The sequence below is a fragment of the Cydia strobilella genome, chromosome 4 (assembly GCF_947568885.1).
Source record: "Cydia strobilella chromosome 4, ilCydStro3.1, whole genome shotgun sequence".
NCBI lineage: Eukaryota > Metazoa > Arthropoda > Insecta > Lepidoptera > Tortricidae > Cydia > Cydia strobilella.
The window spans coordinates 22,184,942-22,197,335 of NC_086044.1; the positions used below are offsets into that span (position 1 = coordinate 22,184,942).

The window sequence follows — 12,394 nt, forward strand, 5'->3', positions numbered from 1 at the left end:
AATAAATCCATTCTTAATATTAATAAATCCATACTTAATATTAATAAATGCGAAATTGTGTCTGTCTGTTACTTCTTCACACTTAAACCGGTGAACCGATTTAGTTGAAACTTTGTATAGGAATAGTTTGAGTCCCGGGGTAGGACAATAAATTTTCTCAACCATCATTATAATAATCCACTCAGACGAAGTTAAATTTCGTCAAAATGGACTTGCATACGTAGTTATGTTGACACGTTTTTGATTTGAGTCGCCGAATTATCATTTTACAGTATTCCACTAATACCAAATTGAACTAGTCCTTTAATTGAATAGGCTAACTCGAAACTAGAATCACGGCTGTATTCATTCAGGTGGAAACTAGAACAAGTCAATTAGAGCATTTTGCTCTCAGAAATAAAGCCTAAATTGGACTGCAGCGGAATAATTCCAAGTTCGGTCTCAGCTGAAAGGCGGACTGGTTAGACAGTTCCGAGATTTGTTCCGTTCCACGTTTATCTGACTGTTCACAACGCTAACCAAGGTACCTTAATAAAACCAATACGAGCCCTGTGTTTTATGTGTAACATGATGCCAACGGCTGCTTTCTGTCAACGCACTGCTCGCCGTAGAAACTAAATGGTCGCGCACTGTGCTGTTTAAGAAGAATTTCCTCCTGCGGAAGCTCCGGCTGTGGAATGAGCTCCCTACCGAGATTGTTTCAAAGAACTACAGTATGAGGGTCTTCAAAGAAGGAGTGCACAATTTTTTAAAGGGTCGGCAACGCGCATGTAAAACTTCTGGAGTTGCAGGCGTCCATAGGCTACGATGACTGCTTATCATACTTGTTTGCCACCGACGTGGTATAAACATAATCAGTATCTTTCCTTACATATTAGTTGTTACGGATATTGGAGTCCCTAGATATTGTTTTTCTTGACGTGATCGCTTGCTTGTGTTCGGTAGCGTTAGGAATAAGAACCCTGAAAGCGACGGAGGGATTATTTAAGTATTATATCTGATTTGTGTTTACAATAAAAGTTAATTACTACTTACTACTACTTACTAGTTTGGCGCAATAATAATTCATTTATTACAAGTAAGTTACACTCATAATGTGGTTCGTAAAACTTAATTCTAAACTATGTATATAATACTAAATACTAATTTCTTAAACCTAGGGATACATCTATATCTATAAATTATTTTTCCCCTCACTAGCTCGGAAAGCCGTCTATTATCCTTTAAAACAAGCGGGGAAAAACGCATTTTAACCACCAGTGGGGAAAGTAATTTGACCTTGGATGAAGCGTGTTTAAGTAGCTTGACAGATAACAAAACGTAAAACACTCATGATAATGGTTCGTTCGATATTAATTATCATTAAATAAATGGTTTGAGAATCTAATAAAAAATACCAAATTTAGCTTTATTTAATAATTTTAAGTCATAAACCTTAAAACTCCATAAGAAACGTTTGATTTTATGTAATTATGTTAAATATAATTCTGAACGCACAAGTTGAGTCGATGCAATTTCAAAACGCATCGTTGACATTTCATACGTCAGAACAGAAATGTCAACATTGTCAACAAAATTTTTACTGTTCTTCTCACCGACTCACGTAAAATCAGAATTTCTAGTGTTTTCTGTTATAATATCGTAAAAAAATTAGTAATTCCAGTGATGAAGATGATCTAACGCCTGTGGATGTTGCACTTTCCTCGCTATAGTGAGGGGAAAAGTTTTGTGTTACACACGGGTGCAAATGTATTTTACTTCTCGTGTGTTGAAACACTCGCTACGCTCAGGATTCTATTTTAGAACCACTCGCTTCGCTCGTGGTTCAACTATAGAATCCTTTCGCTTGCTCATGTTTCAATTCCACACTCGCGGGTAAAATACAACTTTGCACCCTTGTATAACAAATAACTATTTCTTGTCAGCTGTGTGGCACATGTAGCCGACTGCAGCGTAGCAAATAGGGGGAGTCCAGCCTGTCCCCTATCATCTTCATGATGATGCCAACATCATTCCATCCTCCCACCCCAGGTCCCACCCAGGGTCCAGGACCCAGGATGAGTCTAGGCCTCCAACACAAGAGCACGCCATTTTACCCGGCCCTGCGGATTTACGCCAGTTTTCACTGACGTCGAGCTCCCGCAGATCTTCCTTCACTCTATCCGCCCACCGATACTTAGGATAACCTGCAGGACGGCGTCCAGTCGGCCGCCGAACCCGAACCGAATATGATGGGTGAAACCAAAGTACATCGCCTCCGTTAGCTGGGCCACCTTGAAATGGGTGAAGATCGTGTTGTAAAGAGGGCATATTTGGGTCGACCGACAATAAAAGTTAGTGTAATTTTATGTAATATATATTTTTATTATAAACTAGCTGAATTACTTTTCTCGGTATTGTACTAAGTACTTATCACACTTGCTATAGGTACCGACTAATAATAAGTTCTATAAATTAAATTTTATTGTGACATTATTAACCTTTGTAACGTAATGTAATGACGTCTTGCTTGCTATTATGTCTATTCTACACTTGAACACTAATTATTAAGTTTCGGTGTTATGATATTTATATTATCTGAATATATTGAAGGTAGTAAAACAGTGCATTCCAAAAACACAAGTACCTATACAGCCAGCTGCAGAGATGACCTCTCTACTGCATAGTTTTTTTTATACTACGTCGGTGGCAAACAAGCATACGGCCCGCCTGATGTTAAGCAGTCTCCGTAGCCTATGTACGCCTGCAACTCCAGAGGAGTTACATGCGCGTTGCCGACCCTAACACTCCTCTCCCTCGTTGAGCTCTGGCAACCTTACTCACCGGCAGGAACACAACACTATGAGTAGGGTCTAGTGTTATATTTGTTTGCTTGGGGGGTCAAATATCTCTGCAGCTGACGAACATGACAAATAAAATGAATAAACTTTTATCTGTGCTGTGCTTTTATGTGTGTTTTAGATATGCTATTTAAATTGTGACCTTGAAGTTCAAATTATGAATTTAAAACTGCGCAAAAACTGATGCCCGATTCGGATCTCCCACACATGAAAGGATAAGGACAAAGACGAATTGATCCCTTTATGAAATATTCAGTGAATGCCGTCACCTCACGTAACATACAAAGGGCACAATTGACAAGATCCCATGATTTTTCCTCAATGAGCTCAGTTGTTGGAAAAATCCATATCGCTTTCTACATGACCGACACCGAATAGCTTTGCCCGGTATTGAAAACTTCCTCAGAAGGTTTAACAAGCCGCGGTATAAGTTCGTATACCGTATTAAATACCTATTAATTTTCTTTTTAAGGTTCCGTAACTAAAGGGTAAAAACGGGACCCTATATTACTAAGACTCCACTGTCCGTCTGTCCGTCTGTCTGTCACAGTTGAAATTTTCACATACCAAAAAGTATGGAACCCTCGGTGCGCGAGTCTGACTCGCACTTGACCGGTTTTTTTTTAATTTTTGATTTGGCGAGGCGCGCCAGGTTTTCAAGTGAATTTGTATCTAATTATTTAGAATTTTTTTTCGGACGATTTACCGCGTCCGGGCAGTATGTATGCCACTTTGTGCCTCGAAAGTTTAATATCATCTAATAACTATTTCGTGGGTTTTGTTTACTTTATTGATGTGACCATAAGGTAGATTTTATTTATTTTATTGATAAGAATGTTTACATGACATTACAGTTTTTTTTTTTTTTTTTTCAAAAAAGTATAACACATTTTAAACTTATACAAGTTTCGCCAAACTTGCGTTTAACGGCGAAATGGTGCACTCATTTTCAATGTTAGTACCTTAATCTAAATTTAATGTTTAACTTATCTTACTAAGGTTAATACTTTTATATTACATTAACAAAGTGTAAGTTGTAGGTATATATGTTGTTATTCTTTAAGAATTTATTTGTAGTTTTACATGTATATAAAATGTATGATTTTGGTGCAATAAAGGATATTTATTTATATACAATATTTACCTATCTTATATATTTAGTCATGCGTTGTACCCAATAGCAACCAACCAATGCGTCACGAAACTTAAAACTAACAGCAATAATAATACATAAAACAGCAACAATTATAACAACAATAATATCACATAACATTAGTATAGATAGTAGATGATTTCTTATTCTCAACAATCAATTTCAAACCTCTTAGAATTTCACAAGTCGCGTTCTTACGTTTAATATCAATTATGGGAATACTTTTAATGAATTCATATAGAAACATATACACATAAAATTAGGTCATCACGTATTTTCTTCAGTTTATTAATTAAGTAAAACATAATTCGGTTTTTAAAGGGTCGGCAACGCGCGTGTAATATCTCTGGTGTTGCAGGCGTTCATAGGCTACGGTAACTGCTTACCATCAGGCGGGCCGTATGCTTGATTGCCACCGACGTGGTATAAAAAAAAAAAAATTCCCGTGCAACGCATGCTCCACTCACATTTACTTACCGCCTCATTAAGTTGTTAATAATAAGAGCACTTAATTATGAGCTTCGAACATAAATTTGGCCTAGCACACGCGACGTTTGTGCGCTATTACGCAAATTAATAATAAATCACATCGTCTACTTACAAGTGCATTTTATGGCGAAACATAAAGTTACATGTAATTTATTGGCCACTTTTGAATATAAGGGTTTTCAGAAAAAATGGTACCATTTACTTTTATCGAAAAACCATCAACTTTTGGGTTATTTAGACTCAATCACGAGTGAAATGATTGTAGGGAATGCAAACCAGTTTTTATTTGTATGGAATTTCTTATTAACCGGTTTTTTCATACAATTAAAAACCGGTTTGCATTCCCTAAGTGATTGTCTATTGAATGAAAAATTAAATGAGTAAAAAAGTGTCCTCAGTTTTTTATACAAATTTTGGGTGTCAGTTTTGTAACGGTCCATACAAAATGTATGTGAAAATGCGTTACAAAACTGTAATATTTTTGGGACATATTTTTGTTTATTTTTAAATCAATAGTCCTCGCGATTCTGAATAAAAATAGCCCAAAAGTTGACGGATTTTCGAAAAAAAAGTAAATGGTACACTAATATTGTCTTCGGTTACCGCGATAGTTACTCATGAAATAAAACTATGAAAACGGATTATATCGCGTATATTGAATTTATAATACATTCCGACGTTTCGAACCCATTACGGCGTTCGTGGTCAACGGGTGACTGAGGAAAAGTTACAAAGTGCAAAATACCCACTTACAAAATCGGATCCGGATCGGAGTTGGATCTGCGTTGCTATGTTTGTCTGAAGTAAGTAATCATTAAAAGCTTGTACCAAAATGAAAGAAAAGAAAATTTTACCGCTATATTTGTAACAAAGCTTTTATCGGAGTCGTTATCAGAAATACTTAGCTTTTAGCTAGCTCTGCAATTCAATCTGGTATACCTGAAACAAAATATTTGCTGTTTAGACGACAAAAAAAATGGTACCTAAAAATATTTATTGACCTAACGTTAGCGAAGGTCTTCTTTTCAGCTGGGCAAAAATGGCGGATGTTCTCTGTAGGTCGCATTTCTCAACCGATTATCGTGATTTTTTTTGAGTAGGTTTGATTTAGAAAATTAAAAACTGTAATAGATGTCATATATTAAAGAAAAAGTGACGAAGCCCTCCACCGCAGTGGCGCGGGGTGGCTTAGGGGTTCATGGCGTTAGCCGCGATAGCTAAAGACGCCGGTTCGAATCCGGCCTTCACCACTGGAGGGCTTCGTCACTTTTTCTTTAATATATGACATCTATTACAGTTTTTAATTTATATATAGTAGTGTGACTACTTAAAAAAACACAAATCAAAATATTTAATAAAATAATTTAATTTGTTCCCAAACTTGTTGATTTAGAAATTTTTTTCTGTCGTTAAATTTTTCGGAAATTTTCTTCATGGCGGATATTGGCATAAAGGGCTTAAGCGCTAGTAGGGTCTTAGGCTAGGCTACTCGTAGGCTGACAGACCATTGTTAGTTTGCTGTAAAATGACTATAAAGTAAGTATTTTTTATATTTTAATTTTTTAAGCATAAGTATTGCGAGCACACAGTACAGCTCACAGAGCACTAGTCAGTATCCAAGGAACAAAACATAAGGTTTTCCCACTTTAGAAAATAATGTTAAAATTTGCCTACTTATGATCATTTTAACACATCGCAGAGAAAATAATTTACTTGGATTTATTTATTTTCGCTATTTATTTAACGTCTAAGCTATTGGCCTAATTTTTTGACCTATTCGCTAATGCTCAACTTACGGTAGATGTCGCTAGGCGTCTCCCTAAGGCGCATATGAAGGATATGGTGGAAATGTTCGCTGTCGGGTTAGTCTCGGTAGCTCAGTTGCCAGAGCGATGAGCTGGTATCCCAGTGGTGAGTTCGAGTCTCAACCGAGACAGTGAGTTAATCCACTTTTCCTTTATTTCTAAGCATTGTGGTATTTATTATATATATGATAGATACCTAACCGGATAACCGGAATGTAAAAGAGCGACAATGGCGGCAGATAAACCTTACGCGGTTTTCGCTCGCTGTTTCCAAATGTACAAAGTATTTTAAGATTGTTTTGGAAAAATAAAAAAATAAAAAAATTGTAGTATCGTTTGCAAACGTATCTGTTTAACCCTTTACTAGGCTAAGGGATATATATTTCCCACATACGGCACTTCAAACATGTGTTCTATTTTTGATGAATAAGATTGTCATTGACTGATATTCGATTGTCATTTTTGAAATGTCAGCCTAGTAAAGGATTAATACAAATTTCTTTATTGGCTAATTCACCGTAATTCATTATAAAACAATGGAGGGGCCGATTGTAAGATTGTCCCTATTCACGGCCTCTCAAACTTAAAGCAACAGTCAGCATATTTTGATTAACGAAACCCTTCCAATAAAGAGGTGATACAAATTACTACAAAGCCTTTCTTCACCTCGAGATTAGCCATCGCCACTCATTTGTCTCCGTGGGGAGGCGCGGCAAAAACGGCCAACGGCGCCTCAATCAGGGCTGATTCGCCCCAACCCACTCTAACGCGGGGCGCTTTGTCATTTCTGATCAGGCTATTTATGGCGGAGTTGGGCCCTGTTCGATATATTTTAATGAATATAGAATAGAATAGAAAATGTTTATTGTAAAAATCTACATACAGCACCATACAAGTTAAAAAAAGAAGATCTTTTACACTAACACGTAAAATTACTTGTAGCTTATACTAACATGCAATGATTACAGTATTGATGCTGCTATAGCGGATACAAGTGGACACCACTCAGCATATGCTCTAACATATAGGTATATGCTACAGCGCTGGTCTTCCGTGGAGCGTGGCGTGGTCTTCCGTAATGAAGGCTTGTAACATCGTAAATTTTTACACGAATGCTATAAAAAAATACATACATACATATAAACCCGCCTATTTCCAGGATAGGTAGGCAGACCACGGATTTCCATTTGCTACGAATGCTATAAATTAATTTTCTATCAAGCAGAAACGCAATTAAAAGTGGAAAAATTCAATTTCTTGGGTTTAAGAAGTGTAAGACTTACAGTAAATGTCGCTCGAGCCTCCCTAAGGCTCATACCGGTTGTTTACTGTGTTGTTGTTGTTTTTTTTATGAAATAGGAGGCAAACGAGCAGACGGATCACCTGATGGTAAGCGATTACCGCCGCCCATGGACACCCACCACACCAGAGGGGTTGTAAGTGCGTTGCCGGCCTTTAAGATGGGAGTACGCTCTTGAAGGTTTGAAGGTCATATCGGTCCGGAAATACCGCAGGCGACAGTTCATTCCACAGTTTAGCTGTGCGAGGCAGGAAGTTCTAGAGAAACGCACAGTTGAGGACTGCCAACCATCTAAGTGGTGAGGATGGTAATGTTGTCGCGTAGGGCGATGGCGAAAAGAAGCGGCAGGTATTAATCCGAACAATTCCTCGGAGCACTCCCCGTTATAAATATTAGTTTAGTGGTTAGGTGGATCAGAATTATTTTTGTTGTCTAGTTTCTGACCACTCTGTCACGCTTGTATTTCCATCTACTATCAAATAAATAAATAAAATATGAGTGCTACCGCATGTCTTTCTAGCTGTGTATTATATTTTACATGAGAAACATTAAAAACTAAATTTCATCTCATACATAAAGCTACACTCCGTCACATTTTTTGGGGACAAAAACAAGACAATGAAAATAATTTTGACCCAGGTAGGTACTAACAGTATTTTTTAAACGACTTCAAACTTTCATCCTTATTAAGGGGATCCCATGCCCCAATGACCTTCGATTTGAATCCCTTAGTTTTCTAAAGTTTTTTGTAGCTTATCATATTAACAGCAATGGATTTTAGCAATATAGTATCCCATACTCCAAAGTTCATTGTTTTCGAAATATTTGGCATCAAAGTTGAACAATTTTAGGCCAAAAACTGGTTTTCTGGCCATAACTTTTGTGTTAATTAGTTTAAAATTAAAACCTTAGACAAATTTTTAGAGACGCCTAAGACGAACCCAAATATGTAGATTTCGTATAAGTAAGATCTTTCACAGCAATCGAGATACGAAAAAAGTGTTTTTTTTTAGACAATGTTTAAACCAATCATAAATAAATAAGTATTCATTTTTTTCACAATTCGGTAGACAAAAATGGAGATTAAAGATTGAAGAACCGATAGCCGCTTGTCTTATAATTCTATATGTAGTGCAAAAGTAGGAGATACGATTCAAAACTTGTCAAAAATCGATGAAAACCTCAGGTAGCCCCTTAAACTCATTAATTTGTCAAATAAAGTAACGACGCTAAGCATAATTAAGGAGCTCCCTGACGCCAATGACCTTCGATCTGAACTGAATCCCTTAGTTTTATAATGTTTTTGTAGCTTATCATATTAACAGCAACGGCTTTAAGCAATATAGTATCCCATACTTACTTCAAAGTTCATTGTCTTCCAGATATTTTGCATCAAAGTTGAACAATTTTAGGCCAAAAAATTAGTTTTCGGGCCATAACTTTTTGTGTTAATAAGTATAAAATTAAAAGCTCTGACACGTTTTTCGAGACGTCAAAGACGAACCCAAATATTTTACGAAAAAAGTGTTTGTTAGACAATGTTTAAAAATATAAGTAATAATTTCTTTCCAAATCCGGCATACTAAAATGGAGATAAAAGATTGAAGAACCTATAGCCGTTTGTCTTATAATTCTACTTGTAGTGCAAATGTAGGAGCTATACGATTCAAAACTTGTCAAAAATCGATGAAAACCGCGGGTAGCCCCTTAATGGTGTAACCCGTGTACGAAAGTCTTCGCGCTTACCGTCCTTACTTTAGCGATGATGTCAGAATCCATTTGCAAAGTTTTCCTTTTCAGTGTGCAGTAATTATGTAGGGTTCATCAATGTGTAGGTGTATAATATACTTTTCATTTTATTTCTTGTGTATTAGAAGGGTTGGAATCGAATAAAAAGTAAAGGATTAATTAAACTGGACTCAAGAATAAACTTAATAACAAAGGATCTTATTTTAATATACCACTCTAAATACAATTGTTACATCGATTCCTTTATTTTATGAGATAAGGAATATTGTTTCTAATAAATAGTATTTTATACAATCGTGATATAATAGAGAGCTTCTCAGTCGAGTACCGTAATTAGGCAACGAAGCTTAACCATTTGTAAAAACATCCTAACGACTTTACTAAAAATGGCCAATAATTTTAGTACTCTAATACCCGTACCATGAGTCGCTGGCAGTGTCAAAACTGACATATACGCTAACGTCTGCGTAATTTACTTTCTATACATCTCGCTCGGACTAATATGCGAGTACGAGCGAGATGCATAGAAAGTAAGTTACGTTCTCGATAGCGTTTATGTCACTGCCAAACTGGTACAGATATCACACACACTAATCGTAAAACTAATTCCTTGAATATTAAAAACGATATTTCGCGGTGCACGCTAGTGCTGGGCCAAGTTTGTAACTATGTTAGACTAAGCTCGTCTGGTACCTAGTGTATTCCCTATGAATCGCGAGCGCCGGCAAGCCGAATTTTCGGTAGAAACCCAATGTACCTTGGGATGTCGAGGGTTCTCTAAATCAATGCTGAAAATAATTTTGCCGAATTATAAACTGTAATAGATGTCATATATTAAAGAAAAAGTGACGAAGCCCTCCAGTGGTGAAGGCCGGATTCGAACCGGCGTCTTTAGCTATCGCGGCTAACGCCATGAACCCCTAGGCCACCTCACCACGGCGGTACCCGTCCCAATTTCTCGACTATCTTAGTAAGACTAGGCGTCTTTGACCAGCTCTAAGGGCAAGCAGTGCGCGCTTGCACCTCCTAAACGAATTCCTTACGAAATCAAAATATTTAATGTTTCCAAAACTTGTTAATTTTGCTAAATGACATTTCGCAGCCAATTATTCGCTTAATTACATTTTGCCGAAAGATTCTAACAGTTAGCAACCGTATGTTTGAACAACTATGTACTTAAAAATACACTTTTAAAAACGCTATGTTTTAGGTAGCAAAATGACTTCGAAATCCTAATACAAATCATGAAAAGTTTATTTTTGTAATTTAACTTTCGATGCAAAAAAACTTAGTCTACTTAACAAAAATCTACCGAGTTAAACAAGTTTCGTCATTGCTAAAGATAGCTAGGGCGCTTTTATTAGGGTTCCGTACCCAAAGGGTAAAAACGGGACCCTATTACTAAGATTCCGCTGTCCGTCTGTCCGTCTGTCTGTCTGTCACCAGGCTGTATCTCATGAACCGTGATAGCTAGACAGCTGAAATTTTCACAGATGATGTATTTCTGTTGCCGCTATAACAACAAATACTAAAAAGTACGAAACCCGAGTCCAACTCGCACTTGGCCGGTTTTTATTATTTCAAACGAGTGATCCACTCGCTCGCGCTTAAAGCGTTTGGAATCACGATGTGCACCCTCGATGGACCAACATTATCTAATCCGTTCTTAAAACTCCTAACTTTAATCCACTGAAACACATACATAGTTTAACTAGGACACTGTTATTAGTGCACAAATTATTAATAGGAAATTAGGGTTCCATGTAAATAACGTTTAAGGTAAGACCGGCCATTGTGGCACTCTTTGGGGGAGGCCTATGTCCAACAGTGGACGTCCTCGGGCTTTTATGATGATGATGATAAGGTTGCATTTTAAGGTTGTCTGTTTTTTGTTAAGTCATTTTCTTATTTGATATTATGAAGTGACTTAAGTAATGCGAAAATAGAAAAAAAAAACACCTATTAAGGGGCCCACAGACTATCAGTCCGCCGGATGATATCGGCCTGTCAGTTGTTCGGAGCTGTCAAATTTTTGTTCTAACTGACAGGCCGATATCGTCCGGCGGACTGATAGTCAGTGGGCCCCTTTATCGAATTTAAACTATCGTGAGACATATTTCAAAATATTTAGATCAGTACGGTTTCATCTCACTATTATTTTTAGTCGCTTTTGGCGACATGTTTTGGATTCTTTGGGAATCCTTCCTCAGGCACGAGTGTCCGCGGCGGTTGTACGTCGTGCACACCAAAAGCGACTAAAAATAATAGTGAGTGAAACCGTACTTATCTAAATATTTTGAAACCATCTATTAGTTTGATATCATAATGTCACTACCTGTGAGTTCCTATAATTGTCTCCCTGTATCTACTATAATTTTTATGTTAATATCACAGCTGTTGGATCTCCAAATAAATAAAATATAATAAATAAAACAATAAATAATGAAATCCCATCATATTTATATATTAAAACACAGTGGGCTAGTGTGCGTTTTAAATTCAATTTTTCCTATCCGTATACAAAGTATAGTGTGGATTTTAGAAACAGATTTTAATAATCCAAATAAAAAAAAACTGGCCAAGTGCGAGTCGGACTCGCGCACGAAGGGTTCCGTACCATTACGGAAAAAAACAGGAAAAAATCACGTTTGTTGTATGGGAACCCCATTTAAAAATTTATATTATTCTGTTTTTAGTATTTGTTGTTATAGCAACAGAAATACAGGTTCATGAGATACAGCCTGGTGATAGACGGACAGACGGACAGACAGACGGACAGACGGACAGCGGAGTCTTAGTAATAGGGTCCCGTTTTTACCCTTTGGGTACGGAGCCCTACAAATACAAATACAAATACAAATGTTTATTTCATAGAATATGGTACAAAGATGGTAAAATTACAATAAGTGCGGCATATTCTGCCTCTATCGGCGTAGAAATATGTATTACAAAACAAAATAGGTTAAAAAATACGTACAATAATATACGGTTCTAAGTAGTTATTACAAAATGATGTAGATAGAATGAAGTGGAAAATATTTTCCTACTGTACTGATAA

At 36.8% G+C, this 12,394-nt stretch overlaps 1 protein-coding gene and 1 non-coding gene across 2 annotated transcripts in view; both read right to left on the bottom strand.

Annotated features, from left to right (window-relative positions):
• Positions 1-12,394, bottom strand: part of LOC134740809 (nephrin) — a 675,842-nt gene that overhangs the window by 322,047 nt on the left and 341,401 nt on the right. The gene's annotated exons all lie outside the window — the stretch shown is intronic.
• Trnas-cga (transfer RNA serine (anticodon CGA)) lies at positions 10,199-10,271 on the bottom strand. The gene has a single exon. It is a non-coding gene; the product is annotated as a tRNA-Ser (tRNA).